The sequence below is a fragment of the Natator depressus genome, chromosome 8 (genome assembly GCF_965152275.1).
Source record: "Natator depressus isolate rNatDep1 chromosome 8, rNatDep2.hap1, whole genome shotgun sequence".
NCBI classification, from domain to species: domain Eukaryota; kingdom Metazoa; phylum Chordata; order Testudines; family Cheloniidae; genus Natator; species Natator depressus.
Window position 1 is genome coordinate 23,823,980 of NC_134241.1, and position 16,891 is coordinate 23,840,870.

General features: G+C 42.3%; 1 long non-coding RNA gene across 1 annotated transcript; it reads right to left on the reverse strand.

Annotated features, from left to right (window-relative positions):
* Nucleotides 1–3,728: 3,728 nt before the first annotated feature.
* LOC141992776 (uncharacterized) lies at nt 3,729–11,562 on the reverse strand. The gene is made up of 3 exons (XR_012640648.1): nt 11,535–11,562; nt 7,810–7,890; nt 3,729–4,693 (listed from the first exon to the last, which is right to left on the reverse strand). It is a non-coding gene; the product is annotated as an uncharacterized LOC141992776 (long non-coding RNA).
* Between the last annotated feature and the right edge of the window lie 5,329 nt (nt 11,563–16,891).

Genomic DNA, 16,891 nt, shown 5'->3' on the forward strand with positions numbered 1-16,891 from the left:
AAATAAATAATATTGGAGAGAAAGGAAACTAGAGAAACCAATAATTAAGAGGGGCATGAAGATGAGAAAGTCACCCATATATTAGGCAAAAAGATACAGAGTAGTAGGGCAACAGGTACATTTTAAATGCTGAGTAATAAACTATGGCATATTACACTCATATGGCAATTTTGTTCAGCAGATCTCAAAGCATTTTATAAAGGAGGGTAAAGGATCATTAACTAGTTTATAGTTGGGAAAACTGAAGCCCAGAATTGCCATCTTTCTCAAGAACAGAGACCGGAGAAGATGACATTCTAATGTTGTCGAAGCCAGCCCATGAAGTGTCATAAATAGTTACATCCTTTTGGTTTTATTTGATATTATGTTTGCCTAATGATAATCTAGATGCTGGTATTTGCCAGTGTGGGACCCATGAGACAGGCAGACAGGTGGAAGGTAAGGCTCTGTGAAGACCATGAGGCGGGCAAAACCAGTGAAGCACAGAACTTCCATGGCTGCAAATCAATGGAAGAGCACCTTGTTGGGATGGTGCCAAATTGGTGTGGCCATACTGAATGAATGGTGTGAGCAAAGCTTGATATGACTTAAACATGGCTGAATGGCTACAGAGGACCCTAGAAGCAGATTAGATAAAGGACTGGCAAAGTCTGTGTGTATGAACAATATTGAACCTATTGGTCAGCAAATATGGGCCCATGCAAAAGTAAATATCCCATGTATAAAGTTCCAGTATGGAGCACAGGTTGACCTGGTTATAGTGACCTTACAGCAAGGACACCACGCAGAGAGCCAGAGTGAATAATTGATGAGTGAATAAACGTGGGGTAAGCTTCATTCAGTACCACCACCCTCAGCCCCTTCTAAAATACTAATCAGATAAAATTAATAACCACACGCCCACTAGGCATGTTTTTAAGACATGTGACTCCTTTGAGGGAAAAGAGTATAAGAATCAAGCAAGTAAACTACTGTGGTTAGGATTCCTTAATTGATGCTTGAAGAAGCAACACTGCTTGACAGAGTAGCCAAAACTCTGCTCCGTGGGCTCGAGTAGGACTGTGAACCAGAGAGGTCTCAAGTCAACCAAGGCCTTACTCCGAGGGAATCCAAGACAGACCAGAGGGCTGAGAAGAACAGACCTGGAGGGAAGAAGCCATCTATAAAATTGGTAACCACCTTCTCTGTTTGCCAAGCAGGAACTGCGTGAGGCTAGCGCAGGGCCTGTTTGTATAAGAGAGACTCGTTAAGAGGACTGTATAGCTCTTAATGTCTAACATAAGAGTTATGTGCTTGATATAACCCTTTACCACTTGTTAATTCCTTCTCAATAAACTGCTGTGCATTGAAGATAATTACTGTGGACCTTTTTCCCTGGTATGACAGTAATCTGCTCCACCGGGAGCCAGGAAAGATCCATTTCAGGGGTAGTAGCACCCCCTGTTGTCAACACACCTCTTCCACATTGCCTGAGGCAGCTCAGCAGGCATCAAGTGAAAAAACTGTTCATTAAGCAGACTTCTTAAGGGAGGGAAATCCTTATTATCAGGGGAGGGAATCTTGGACACAAGAGTCTGAGAGGGCTCAACTTTGATATCCTCTTTAAAGTCAAGGTGAATACTCAAAAGAATAAAAAGGTGGATTAATTCCTCAATGTAAAAGGTGTTTTCATAGAACTCTATGGCGTTTGCAATGCTACATCTTTGGCAGAAGAAAGAATTAAACCCTCTAGGAATGCGAAATTGATAGCTCCATTAGTCAAAGAGCTAGCCTTTTAGTTTCTGTATGTTTATTACTTTCATACCTGGTCAAAATGATTTATTATCCAGTCTCCATACTTTATTTTCTCTTACACACCTTTCACTAATATGACTGACCATAATTCCCTGCAGTCATTCTAATAATAAGTCTGTTAATATGATTTTTCCATAGACCATTTAATTGTCATTATACCTGGATAACAAATGATTTGTCACATAAGCAGAAGAAAAACCTGCTCTGTTTATAACCAAAAATTTTAGGTATGGTTCATGGTGTCTTATTATATCTCTATTACACCAATTGACCCATTTTGACTTCAGATCTTTTGGCTGAAAATGAGCTTCAAGCCATACCTCAATGCTAGAGCTTTGTACTACATATATAGATCACAATATAGGCTGGTCATGACGGGTCACCTTTATAAAGATCAGTTTTAATGATTGCAATATAATAAATATACACATGAAAGTAAATGATTCACAGTGGTGAATATGTAGGGTGAATTCCAGGTCCCACTGAAGTCAATGACAAAACTCCCAAAATTCCTGACTTCAGTGGGACCAGGAATTCACCTGTAGCTTTTAGATTTCAAGATTAGTTTTATACAATGCAAATGAAAATAACTTAAGTTTGCAGATGTACTGTAAAGCTCTAGCAGGGTCTGATCCTGAAACATTTGTACACTTAGAGCACCTATTCATATCGTTGGCTATTAGTTTTGCACTCATGGTTGCAACCTCCAGCTGTTATGTCATGTACCAAGTCTTCTAAAGACTTCCTCCAGAAAAAGAGGCGAGTCCAAATCAGTTCTTTCTAATGCTTATAAATGCATTTTTAAAAACTTTTTTGAGGAAATATCTCTTATGAGCCATTGTGCTGGGTTTGGCCCTAAATGGAAGAATTATAGTTTGAAACAGGCTCAGGCATCCACCCATGCCACAGCTGGTCAGTTACACACCGAAAACCTTTTTAATGCTACCACAGAAGTGTTGAAAATGGAACAAGGATCTGCCCCACAGAGAACAATTATTATTAATATGCCTATTTTGGACCTACTGCATCCATCTCTTGGTTAATTTTATGTTAAATAGTAAGATATCATACCCTCAGGTGCATAGGACGTCAGTTTCTGCCATTTATTTCAATTTTGTGCTAGTCTGTTCAGGCTCCTGGGTGTCACATTGATGAATTTGTTTTCCCCTCCCCTCTATTGTTTTGTATGTTTCTCTAGGTCACCCTTTTTCTCTCTTTCCAGGTGGTGTCCACATTATCACCTGCCATGTAAGTCGTGTTGGTGGCATCCGTAAAGCCTGTCCTAAATATGTCCACCATCATCTTCTGACCAAATTTGATGCTTTAGATGGGTTTGCCCTACTTAGAATTTGAGGTTGCAAGAATCTCTTCTCTTTTTAGCAGATTGCCATGACTCTTTCACATAATGAAGGACGTATATGATGCCAGTGTTAAAAATTCATATTTTTGTGTCCGTGCCAATTCTGCTACTTTTCTAAATCCTTTCAATTTTATGAAAATTGTTTGCTGCTTTTGATATTCATTGCTTGGCATCTAGCATGGGGTCACCATCATTACACACCTCAGTCTCTCGACAGGTAAAATGACCTATATCTAGTGTTTCTTCATCCACTTTAATGGTTACTTTGGGACACTGATATATTGTGTTTTCACCTTGTTGAGGAACAAACCAACAATGTTTTGCTATAGCTGTCAAAAGCTGGGTCTTTTCTTCCATTAAGCTATGTATCAAACTAAGCAGGACAACGTCATCAGCAAAAGAGGTCATCCAATTGTGCTCTATCATTTACATATTTTGCTGGAATGGAAAATCTGGATAACGCTCAAGAACTGGATCATGAAACAAAATAGACTCCAGGCGTGTTTTTTTAAATAAAAAATGCCTTTGAAGAAGCCCAGTCGCAAATTCTCAAATTGCTATTCTCTCTGCTTTTTATTTATTCAGTGTATTTGTTGTTTTGGACAAAGCATGATACAACATTGTATGAGTTGCTTGGTTGCGCAACCAAAATAAAACAATGTGAATGATCCAGAAATCATGGAGACCAACTCTTTCCTCATGTGAGCACACTCAGGAGCTGGACCACAGCAATCTATTTCTGAATTTAAAAAAAAGAAAAAATTGCTCTCATACCTTGCGGGCCTTCAAATGCATCATAGTTTCTTTTCCGTTTCAATAAATGCCAGGGCCTAAGCAAACATTTTGCTGGGCCCAGGGCAAACTCAAAAACATACACCCTCCCATCCCACACAGACACATTAATTAATGAAAGAAAAATATATTTTATTTCTGAAATGGCATGGACAGGCCTTATCACTTATAACTTCACATTTCTGGCCTTTTTCATTGCAAAGTCATAAGTGACTTCCCTAAAGTAATATTTTCTTACAGGTTCACACAGACAAAACAGCAAGACGACTTAAGTGTTTCTGTGCCATAGTAGGTCATTTGCAGTTTTTGATGCGTGTCAATTAGCTGCCACTGCTTTCGGTTTGTGCCACACTCACTAGCAACATGCAAAAAAAATCCTACAGATGTGCACACTTCACTGAAAATTAGTTGTAGTTTTTTGTTGTAAGTCTTCAGAAGCCGGTACACCAGATATTCCAGATTTTGTTTGCCAAAAAATTGTTCTGTGTTTAGTCCACAATCCTGATGCTTAAAAAACATGAATCAGTAAGTAGTGCAGCACTACTCTCTCCTGCTTCTTGCAAACCTGTGCCTGGTGGTGACATTACTCAACTATCTGTGGAAGTCATTAGATTGGAATCACATGATTCATCTGGTTGCTTTTCTTCATCTATTTCCACGGTCTCCACCTTCACCTTGCTGTTTCTGTTCATCCAGTTCCCCACTTTGTGCATTGCTTGAACCAGACTGTTGAGAGGCCTGATCTATCTGGAAAAAAGGAAGGCTTAACTAGTGTCCTTTAGCAGCTTTTCTTTCCCTGTCTTTAAGCTCCTGATATTTCTGTCTGCCTGATTTGTATTTATAGACAGACATGGCAGTATGGCACAAATAATAATAATGCACCAGTGACATATGACCCACAGGGACTCTGGAAGTACTGTTCCCTGTCCCCGAGATCTGATCTCAGCCCTTCTGAGCACCCTGGAGGACCAATTCATTGATCCCCGTCTTGGAATCTAGTCTCAGTTCTCACCCCTGGAGGACCAGCTCACTGTTCGGACGGTTACTTCTGTTCTAACACTGCTTCTGATCAGCTCAGGTAAATCTCACAAGATCTGGACGCCATGTAGATGCACTGGTACAAACAAGCTCACTGAGATTATCTAAACAACGTTTACTGAAACTCAAATGTCCAGAATTTAGTCTGAATATTTTTCTTTTAGTGATGGGCTTCTGGCCGGGCCTCAGTAAAGCGTACCCATATCCCTCCCCCCCACCCCACACACTCTTTACTTGGGGTTTGAGTATAAACACATGCACCTCCCACATTTGTATATAAACTATGCTCATAGGATTTGTATGGCTTGCTTCTTTTTGCTTGATATTTTAGGAAGTATTACTTTTTCTTACATAACTTCTTGGAATATTTGTTAAATGGCAACAATAAAAAACAGATATTTGTCTGTCTAGGTAGTTACATGGTCCCCCATCACCTGGATTGCCTGATGAGGTAAGCATTACTGTCCCCATTTTACAGATGGGAAGCTGAGGCAGGGAAACTGGACTCTTCAAATTAGCCTAAAGAAGATAAATACCCAAACATGACAACTTCCTTTGGCTCCTTTTGAAAATTCCATCCAGAGAAATTAAGTGACTTACCCAATGCCGTATAAGAGAGGTTTAGAAGAGCCAGCAATCGAACCCAGGTCATTTGAATTCCAGTCCAGTGCCTTAACCACAAGACCATTTTGTGAATACACTATAACCCTTCTAATTCACAGTATGCATTATTTGAATTGCTTATGAATCAGCCCTACTTACTCTCACCTGAGATAAGTGCAGGCCAGGATTGTAACCTATGCCACTGCATCAGTAGCAGCACACAGCAGTTATGGCCGTCCTTGACTACGATGGGTTGCATACTAAATGTGTGTTTGGGGACATATTAAATGTGTGTCTGTCTTTGTGATTTCTTAAACGAGAGTATTGAGAAGTTGGGGTGAGGTATGGCGGGGGGGGGAGAAGAAAATAGTAAGGTCAAGCAGTTTTCTTTAACAGATCCTAATGAAAAACCCCACAATCCTATCAATTCTGTGCTGTTAAACCATACTTTGGGTGAAAAGAGTTTCCATTTGCATTAACAATAAAACCATGTAGCATTACATGCTCTTACCTTTCGCGAAGTGTTTGAAAAGACTTTCAAATCACCAAGAGTGGGGTAGAGGCCATTAATAACCCCAATTTCTGGTTTGTAGCAAGTACTGTACTTTTACGAGATTCAACAACCTCCTGCATAAAACAGAACTCTCAATATTTTTGTAGGCTGTAAAATAAATATTCTCGCTGCAGGTGGTAATCCTTTCTTTTCAGACTTTCATTTCACATGCTTGTCCAGGCAACGTGAGCTTTAAACACATCAGTGGCATTTATTTGTGGCTATGGAAACCTTTTGGCTTTCATACGCACAGCTCTCTGCAGCCTTTGAGATAGATGATCAGAAGTGCTGCTGACCTGCTTACAAAACCTATCTAAGCGAGAATGATGTAGCACAATTATGGCTTAAATCATGCCTCTCAAGCAAGAGACACAGTTGTGATGGGTAGCTGCTTTTCACATTCAAGGACCTGATCAAAAATCCACTGAAGTCAATGGAAACACTCCCGTTGACTTCAGCAGGCTTTAGATGAGGCCCTAAGAGTCCTTATAACCTGAAAATTTTACAGGGATCAATACCGTACTCTCTGCTCTTCAATATCTGAGATCTTGGAGAAGCTTTGAGCTGACATGGGCTGTGTTAGCAACAATGCACTTTCTCAGGTGGAAAGCTGTTCAAGGCAGGGCCTGCATCTTTATGCGTGTACATGTATATGAAGAGTCTACCACACTGCAGGAACCACCACAGTAATAATAATGATAATAGAAACATACATTTCTGTTTCTTTCTCAGAAAATGCAACCATTGCCGTTACTAAAATGTCTACAAGAGATTAGCACCTGGATGAAGACCAACTGGCTTGAACTGAACCCTAGTATGACTGAGATGAGGTAGGTGGAAATGCTTCAAGAAGCTAGCCAAGATATTCAATTCTCCCTTCACTAAAGGCATCTGTACTCTAATTGACAATGTAAAAGTCTCGGGGTTTTAGGGGCCCATCACTAGTTCCCGAATACCCAAGTAGCAACAACGGCAGGAATTGCCTTCTGCCACCTTCAGCTTGTCAGGACACTCTGCTTTTCATCTCAGATTACACTGCAGTGATCTACGTATGTGCTCCTCACCACCAGGTTGAACTACTGTATTTTGCTGTTCATGGAGCTGAAGATATAAGCAACACAGTAAATACAACTGGTACAGAATGCTGCAGCCCTTTTCCATTGCAAGGAAAACCACCAAGGACACATCATATCAGTACCCCACTGGCTCCCTATTTGCTTCTGGTGCTTATTTAAGCCTTGATGTTGATCTTTAAGGTCCTCAGTGGTTGGGGTCTGGTTACATCTGAGACTGCCCTTCCATTTGAGACCCACCAGCCTTGCTCTTCTGGGAAGACTGCGACCAGCATCCACTGTGAAGCTCTCAAAAGCTGGAGATAAGAGATTCTTGATCAAGGACTCTTGACAATGAAGCAACTTACTAGAGAAAACAAAGGCAGATTCCCATAGCTGACCACTTTCAGAGCACATTGCAGACCTATTTTTGTAAAAGCCTTTTTCGCAATAACCAAAAGGCACCAAAATAAAATACTACTGTACATAAAACAGTAAACAAAACATTTCTCCTGGGAAGCCAGGAGAAGGACAAAGGTCACTGTGGAAAACTATGGGATTCTTACCATATTTGGTGCATAGAAATTATGGGGATATATACCCTTGACATAACTTACAGCGATTCCATTACATGGCAGCATCCTGGCAAAGTTTGTGGTCCAGCCAGTGATCTCCTTAGCCTTCCATTCCATAGAAGCCTGTAGGAAAGATGAAAGGAAAAGTCAGCCATTCTCAGAATCCCAAGGCAAACAATCTGCACCTCTGTGATGAAAATGTCTCCCTGGCTCTAAGGGCAAACATAAGTTTGTATATAATTTCCTATTAAAGCTCCTAGTGGATTACAACAAGCACAGTTATTTATTACCTTCCACTTTTCAAACTAGCTAAGGTGGAAGTACATGACTTTGGACCCAATCTTACATTTTTTTATGCAGGTAAAATTTCCATTGATTACAGATGGAATTTTGCCTGAGCAAAGATGGAAGAGTCAGGTCCTTTCAAAGGAATTTATGTGCTTCAGAGTGAGAAGAGGCTGTGTCTGTGTGTGTCACTCTGGTTCCACACCAAGCTATTTTTTAGTTGCCTTTTTGGACCACTTTTAGTACAACATATTTTTTCCTATATTGGCCTGAGGTGAGTGTCAGGGGTATTGATGCTTTTGTGCTGAGAAGTAAAATAAGAGACTTTTAATAAATTCTTACGACTTCTTCACAGTGAAAAACTCTACAATTAAAAGCTACTCATTGTACAGAGCATAGAACAAACGAGGTCCCTGCACTCAGGGGCTTGCAATCATTGAACCTGACCAGTAAAAAGACTCCCATTAAATTTAAAGGGCTTTGGATGAGGCCAGTAGGCCACCACTTCTGCAAATAGATCTGCAAATCTCTGTACTTGTGTGTAAACCTATAGACTCAATAAGGCTCTGAAAAAGCAAAAGGGACCATATGTGAAGAACCAATTGTAGAATCAGGGCCTAAGTATATATGGTTTCATATATATATATATATATATATATATATATATACACATATATATATATAAAAAGCTAACCCATTAGATACCAACCGAATACAAATCATACAGCATTTCAGGAGAAGCACAAAATGGAGAAGTACCAACCTTCCAAAGCAATAAATAGAGTTCTTCAAGCCATTATCCAGTTATGAGAAAGTCTTTTTTTTTTTTTAAATCAAAATTCTGCTTGAGACTCTTTGGAAACAGGCTCCCCCTATAGCTCCTGTAAAACCTGGCTGCTAAGCCTTCTTTCTGAACTCAGCATGCACAGTTCAGCAGGAAACCACCACCACGTGTCTTTATTGCTGTTTATGCTCCAGGTACATCACAACATGATATAGAGCTGCCTTCTTGCTTCCCTTGCTCAGCCTTTTATACTGCTTGCTTTCTTCTCAGAGCTACCCAGCTGGTCAGTTAATTACTCATCAGGTTCCCTACAGGTGCAAGTGCTCCTTTGTACCCTTCCAAACAAACTGGTTAAGTCCCTCCTACTCTAACTACACCCAATGCTAGCTTCCAAAGGGCTCGGTTCGTAACTGCTAACTGCACCCTATCACATGAATTTGTCAAAACTGGTCACTGTAGCTGGTTGGTTTGGCTCCATTAACTCAGGGTGTTGAGTCTGTTTCAGGGGTTTTTCATGTTCCCATACCTTCCCGCAACAGCATGAGTTAAGAATGAGGTATCACTTGCACACAACTCAACATTTTGAACAGTGCACAGACATTTTTTCACATGCTTGACTTATACATATAATATGCTCAATGCATGTGTGCAAGCAAGGGATATGCAGATACATATACCTCTGTGCACACATAACCCTAACTTGCTTATGCATGCCAGGAAATAGGGCTATAAACCCCACTACATTTATTTAAGTATCTCCTCTAATATCACTGCTCATTACAAATGTCCCAGCTGGGCTTCTCATGGGCACAGGGATCCACACTCGTGGATCACAGAACAGGATCAAGGCCTAAGGTAGGAAAAGAGTTTTCCCTTTATAACCAGATTGTTCCTCTGCCGCCACTATGGTTTGTGAAACCATAAATGTTGCTTTTATCATAGAGGACTGTGATGCCACAGAGAGTGGGGTTTAGCATCAGAGTGTAACTCTAGATGTCAGCGCAGTATACCTTAAAAATCACATCAGCATTATTAACTCTGAGGGTCCAATAGGAGTTGTGTGCAGAAGGCATGAGGTTATGATAGGGTGAACATATTTCCCTATGCTGTATATGGGACACCTGGTAAAATTACTCATATTCAAGTGAGTTCAATGGCAATCAATCACAACTATGCTGTCCAAACATTCAAATTAACATCAAGTTGTCTGAGCCCGTTAAAAAGAAATACTGCGAAGTTGGATTCTTTTTATTTACCTTCTTATCTTTAAGGCTTTAAGGTTCACATGGGGCGGGGGAAGGATTACCTGGCCCATGTCTTTGCAGAGCTCATCTCTTCTCTCCCCTCCCCTACCCCGCTCCCCTGTGGCTGGAAGCAGCTTGTCCCTTCCTGCCTGCACAGTGTCAAAAGGCTGCTAACACCTCCAGGCTGCTGCTGGCCACCAACATAACCCAGCCGCCTCCTGTCCCCTGGCTACAGCATGGGCAGGAAGGGGTTAAGCCCTAAGGATGCATTGTGCACCAGGGCCCGGGGAACCTGACTGCAGGGGCTTCAGTGAACCTGGCCAGAGAGGTGGCTCAGCAGGAGAGGGTGCGTAGGGGATGGAGCAGCCCCACGCTTGCTGGGAGCAGGATCCAGGGTGGTGGGGGTGGGAGAAGAGGGTGCTAAGCTCCTGTCCCGGGGGCTGAGGTGGATTGGGATGTGAACAGGCTGGAAATCGCTTCCCCCTGCCACTCCAGAGCTTAGCTGAGGGGTGGAGAGGCTTCCCCACGCCAGTGTTGTGTGGGGCTTTGGCACTCGCAGGGCTTGGTTCCTCCTGGCCAGCGTCCCGGGCCGGAGCGTCTTGGGCTTTCCCGGGGCACCGGCCCAACCAGAAGCAGTGAGGGAGGGAAGAAGCCTGCCGGCCAGGCTGTTCATGAGCTGAGCACTCCAACCAGGGGCTGGTTCTCTGCACAGCGCTGGGAGTGGGACGCACCCCGCCGCGGGGATTATGGAGGAGCAGTGGGGCTGAGGGTGTGTGTGAAGGGGCAAAGCAGGGAGAGGACAGCAAGAGGGGGAGCATGTAAAGGGCTGATTGGTGGGCAGCAGAGGTGATACGTAACTGGCTGCCGCCTGAGGCCTACCTGCACTCCCCAGCCACCACAGCTCGCAGTGTGCAGCCAGTGCCGGCTGGAACAGAACGAGGCCCTGCTGGCCAAGAGCTAGCGTGCAGCAGGGGCTGCGCTGATGGACTAGCGTGGGAAGTGGCCAGCACCGCGTGCTGCAGCTTTGCCCCGCCACCAGCCTTGAACACCCACCCCTATCGCTGGCTACTGGACACCCCCCCACACTCACACTCACCACTGGTGGGCAGGCAGCTGGCAAGCATGGATCTGGCCAGCAGCACGACCCACAAGTACTGATGCGGGGAGACAGAAAATACAGGACATTTTTAAAGAAAAAGTCAGGACATCTGCAGGGGGGCTTAAATACGGGACTGTCCCTTTAAAAACAGGACATCTGGTCACCCTAGGTTATGATAACATTTGAAAAGGAACAGAAGATTATATGTGAGGATACAAATTGTTACATTCACATAGAGAAATTAGAAGAAACAAAATGATCTCTCTAGAAAGCTGCTACACTGCGGCATAACACACACACAAAAGCAGAGCAAATAGCAAGCTGCTGCCTAAGACAGAGACACAACTCAACCCACCTTGCTCCTGGCTGGCTCTTTGCAGACTGCACACTGAGGACAAGATCACATGACTTCCCTCAAAGTCTACAGACCTACCATTTAAAGGGATAGCTATAATTTTACCACAATTTTCAATACACCACACAAATGTGTAACTAAGTCTGTAGATAATTTCAGGCAACCAACCAACACAAATGTGGCCCATGATCACGTGATAAGGCAAATACAACAGCACACAACAAATGTTTTAACAGCCACAATACCAAAAATAGCATTTTAACAAAAGAGAGCTCCCAGTGATACTTTTTAGTTCAAAGTAGAGGTGAAGCCACTTGCCTTCATCCAAGTTATTACTCAGAAAAAATATAAAGGAAACTTAGAAAATAAAGATGCAGTTTGCCAAGTCTACAAGGCTTTGTGATTAAATCCAGAATACTGATGCACAACTGTCTGGGTAGCATTTGTAAGGGGCCCACTAAAAACAAGCAAACAAACGAACACTCTACTCACATCACTGCAATCTGTAAACTTGCTGCTTTTCTCAACCACACAACACCGAGTGGAAGGAAACTTCCACTTACAAACCAGGAAGTAAGAGAGGGGTGGATTATCCTGGGAACTACAGGCCAGTCAGCCTCACCTCAGTCCCCGGAAAAATCATGGAGCATGTCCTCAAGGAATCAATTCTGAAGCACTTAGACGAGAGGAAAGTGATCAGGAACAGTCAGCATGAATTCACCAAGGGAAAGTCATGCCTGACTAATCTAATTGCCTTCTATGATGAGATAACTGGTTCTGTGGATGAAGGGAAAGCAGTGGACGTGTTATTCCTTGACTTTAGCAAAGCTTTTGACACAGTCTCCCACAGTATTCTTGTCAGCAAGTTAAAGAAGTATGGGCTGGATGGATGCACTACAAGGTGGGTAGAAAGTTGGCTAGATTGTCGGGCTCAACGGGTAGTGATCAATGGCTCCATGTCTAGTTGGCAGCTGGTATCTAGCGGAGCGCCCCAAGGGTCGGTCCTGGGGCCGGTTTTGTTCAATATCTTCATTAATGATCTGGAGGATGGTGTGGATTGCACTCTCAGCGAGTTTGCGGATGACACTAAACTGGGAGGAGTGGTAGATATGCTGGAGGGTAGGGATAGGATACAGAGGGACCTAGACAAATTGGAGGATTGGGCGAAAAGAAATCTGATGAGGTTCAACAAGGACAAGTGCAGAGTCCTGCACTTAGGACGAAAGAATCCAATGCACCGCTACAGACTAGGGACCTAATGGCTCGGCAGCAGTTCTGCAGAGAAGGACCTAGGGGTGACAGTGGACAAGAAGCTGGATATGAGTCAACTGTGTGCCCTTGTTGCCAAGAAGGCCAATGGCATTTTGGGATGTATAAGTAGGGGCATTGCCAGCAGCTCGAGGGACGTGATCATTCCCCTCTATTCGACATTGGTGAGGCCTCATCTGGAGTACTGTGTCCAGTTTTGGTCCCCACACTACAAGAAGGATGTGGAGAAATTGGAGAGAGTCCAGCGAAGGGCAACAAAAATGATTAGGGGTCTGGAACACATGACTTATGAGGAGAGGCTGAGGGAACTGGGATTGTTTAGTCTACGGAAGAGAAGAATGAGGGGGGATTTGATAGCTGCTTTTAACTACCTGAAAGGTGGATCCAAAGAGGATGGATCTAGACTATTCTCAGTGATAGCAGATGACAGGACAAGGAGTAATGATCTCAAGTTGCAGTGGGGGAGATTTAGGTTGGATATTAGGAAAAACTTTTTCACTAGGAGGGTGGTGAAACACTGGAATGCGTTACCTAGGGAGGTGGTGGAATCCCCTTCCTTAGAAGTTTTTAAGGTCAGGCTTGACAAAGCCCAGGCTGGGATGATTTAGTTGAGGATTGGTCCTGCTCTGGGCAGGGGGTTGGACTAGATGACCTCCAGAGGTCCCTTCCAACTCTGATATTCTATGATTCTATGGCTCCAAAGCATAATACTCTGGATAATTCAGTTAATCCCTTTACTGCAGTAGCTGCCCTGATTTCCCCTACTCTATCAAACTGCTGGTACCCTTTAATGTCTGTAGCAAACGGTATGTTCTAAGTACAGGACTTGGAGCTATGGATGCCTGGATTCTAATCCTAGCAGTGACTTCCTTTATGCAGTGGGACAAGACACTTAATACTCATTCTGTTTCAGTTTTCCTAGTTGTAAAATGGGAACAGTAAACAGAGCACCCACCTCACAGGACTGAAGATTGTAAAGATTTGTAAAGCACTTTGAAGAACTTCAAAATACTATTAAAGCACTGCTACAATAAAGAACTCCATTTAGCCATTAAGGTCCAGTTCCCCAAAGCAGAGTTTTATGTATTTTGCTTAAAGTATATCCCTTAAGTGCTGAATTTCCTGGCTTTTATAGGTCAAAGTCAGACTCATTCTATGAGTTACAAGCAGGGTTGTGGGGTGTTTTGGGGCAGGGTTTAACCGAAATAATAGTGTGCCACCATTATAGAAGGTGGCACGCCATTATAGAAGAGTTTGCATGAAGAGAAACATTCCATTTGTCATGTCAGATTGGTACAGCAAGGTACTAAATATGGTGTTTTGTGTTAACTGTATTAGTAGCATGTGATGAACTTTCCAAACCCCTCTGAGCAAGTGCATTTATCAGTGCTGTAGTAAGACCTGTAAAACAAATTGTAAGTAACTCTTATTTTGTACCTATTGGTAGATTACATGATATTGCTGCCAAACAAGCCTCACAAGCTGCCATACCAGCTGGAGAAACTTCTGTTTAGTATATTATAAGTGTGATTCTGAACAGCTTTTATAGTTATGACTAATTCAGTGTAGCTTCATTGTAAATTAAAGCATTGGGACAGCCAATAGTATAGCTATCAAATGAATGAAATGGCTGTGGGACTGTCAAAATTTCTCCCTCAACCTGCATTTAAAAGGCCAATCTGAGCTGCAGAGGTCTCCTGTCAGAAATAAAGCCAATAATAGATTACATTCAAACATGGCTGCTTTGGTATTCTTGCAGGACAAACCCGAGAAAAACAAGCCAGTAAAACCCTCTGAACAAGACATCATGATGTAGATTTTAATGTATTTTAAAACACACCATTTGTTACTTCTCTGGGCATTTGTACTATGACTAAAGAAATCAAAATGTAGTTCATTTCAGTTAACTTGACAAAAGAACTAACTCTTCAATTAAATAAAATGCCCCCCATCAAGCCAAAGTCTGTCCAAACAGATGGGCTTTGCAATGAGATTAAAGGTCAGTAGGTTCTGGTGCTGTTTGTACAGATTTTGTCAGTAATTGCCATAGTTTATAACCCTTCTTAGCTACTACTCTGAACAAAGCTGCACATAGCTTATAAGGAATGGAACCGATAGCAGAGTAGCTAGCCAGGAAAATGGAGAACACTATTAGCTCCTCTTATATAAAAGATCTTGTTGGCCCTCACTGGAATAGGGTTAATAAGAAGGTTTAGCTCACCTGGGGGCTGTTTCAACTTCACCTGCAATTATAAAAACATAATTTAGGCTCTTAGGGCAGAGGCATTTTGCAAAGGGTTTATTTTTCCTGTTCTCTTTTTCCTTCTAGAGATTTTGTCCGAGAGGCTGAAAGAAGAGGAGGTATTTCTTTGGGACTTGCTGCCTGTGGGCTGGGGGAATGTGGGAATCCATTTAGACTGGATAAATCTCCAAGAGAGTTTCCTGTCTGTTTGGAACGCTCTCCTGTTATTTCATTCAATGTTCAAGTATTATTTCTGGTGCAACACTTCTGTGAGCTTTAAAGGCCTATTATGTGTGACATTATTTTGCACAAACACACCCTTGTGTATGGAATACTCTTGGCTTAAGACTGCTTAATAAATACCTAAACCATAGAGTGAAAAGAAGGAAAATCAAATCTGAGCCCTCTTGAAGTTCAATGAAAGGGAGGTTGATTTGAATTCCCAAATCTTAATCCCAGGTCAGATCCCATACTGGATAGGGTCTGCTTTCATCTTCTGTATCAGATGAGGCCTGGAAATGGTTCTTATGAGATTTCAGCCAAGATGATGATATCTTGTCAGACTGAGACCCTCAGGTCCCTACTTTGTACTGAACATTCTACCCCAAACACAATCTGGATACAAATATCACCACTCTGATTTATTGCTACTAGCACTATTGAAGGCTTAATTCTGTTCTTTGTTACTGTGGTGTCAATCTCAAATAACTCCATTAAAATCAATGGAGTTACTCCAAATTTAAAACAGCACAACTTCAAAGAGGGTCCTCTGGACAGAGTGTAACTGAGAGCAGAATTTGGCTCTAAATCTGGTATATGCACATTTTCATGTATCCCTTTTAGCAATTGCTGAGCCTTATCTGATTTTTGTTCTTTGCTTATATTTTTCCTAGCTTTTGTTTGTCTCTCTCTCTCCTGGAGTCTTCCAAAGTTTGTGTTTGAATAAGCAGCACCAGTATTTTGATACTTATCCAAGTTACCTGAATGTCTTGTTCACAGTGAAATTATGTGATTGCTCTTATTTTGTTCCAGCTAATTCATTTATCTCTGTTTTCAGCCTCCATTTCTCTCTCTCTGTCTCCTCCACCCCCTTTTTAGGGCCATTTACTCACTGCATACAGAACAAATCCCTAAACCTTTAAAAAATACTCCACCTTTTCTGATCAATTCATATTAGGTAAGAGAGAAAAATCAAAAGAGATTGTAATCAACTGAGACCACTCTCTTCCAGGGATCTGAAACTCCATTTATTGATCCAAATCTTTAGTCTGGTCTTCAAAACATGAAAGCAAACAATCCTCAACCAGCTTCCCTTTGAGACCTGAAAGAAACCTTTCCTCTACCCAATATTTCCTTTTTAAGCACCCCATCACCAGCTTTGCCACAAGAAACCCAAGGATCTCCCATCCTTAACTTAGATGCCTTTGGAGATGGGAAGGAGCGTAGGGCGCATTGGAGGACAGGCAAGAAACTCAGCAGAGGTGAGAGAAGTTCATCTTCTTGCTAACTGCATGAAGAATCTGTCTCTGTATAGCTATTGTGATAGCTGGGAAATGGTGGGCTTAGGCCCTCCCCCATCAACCACTGAGTCCAGGTTACAAATGATTTCTTGGGACAACAAATGAGAAAAAAGGAATGCAAGTGAGGATCAAAGGTTAAAAATCAGGGATCCAGAAGAGGACACTGAGCAGAGAATCGGGGACAGCACCTGCTGCTCTTCAAAGGTCCTTCTGGTGTCTAGAAAACTTTTGAAACCATACATGGAGTTGCTCCCAACTCCAGTTGATTACCCCATGACCTTTTTCTAAAAAGCATTCTGAAATTAAGCTTTAGAGATAAATGTTGT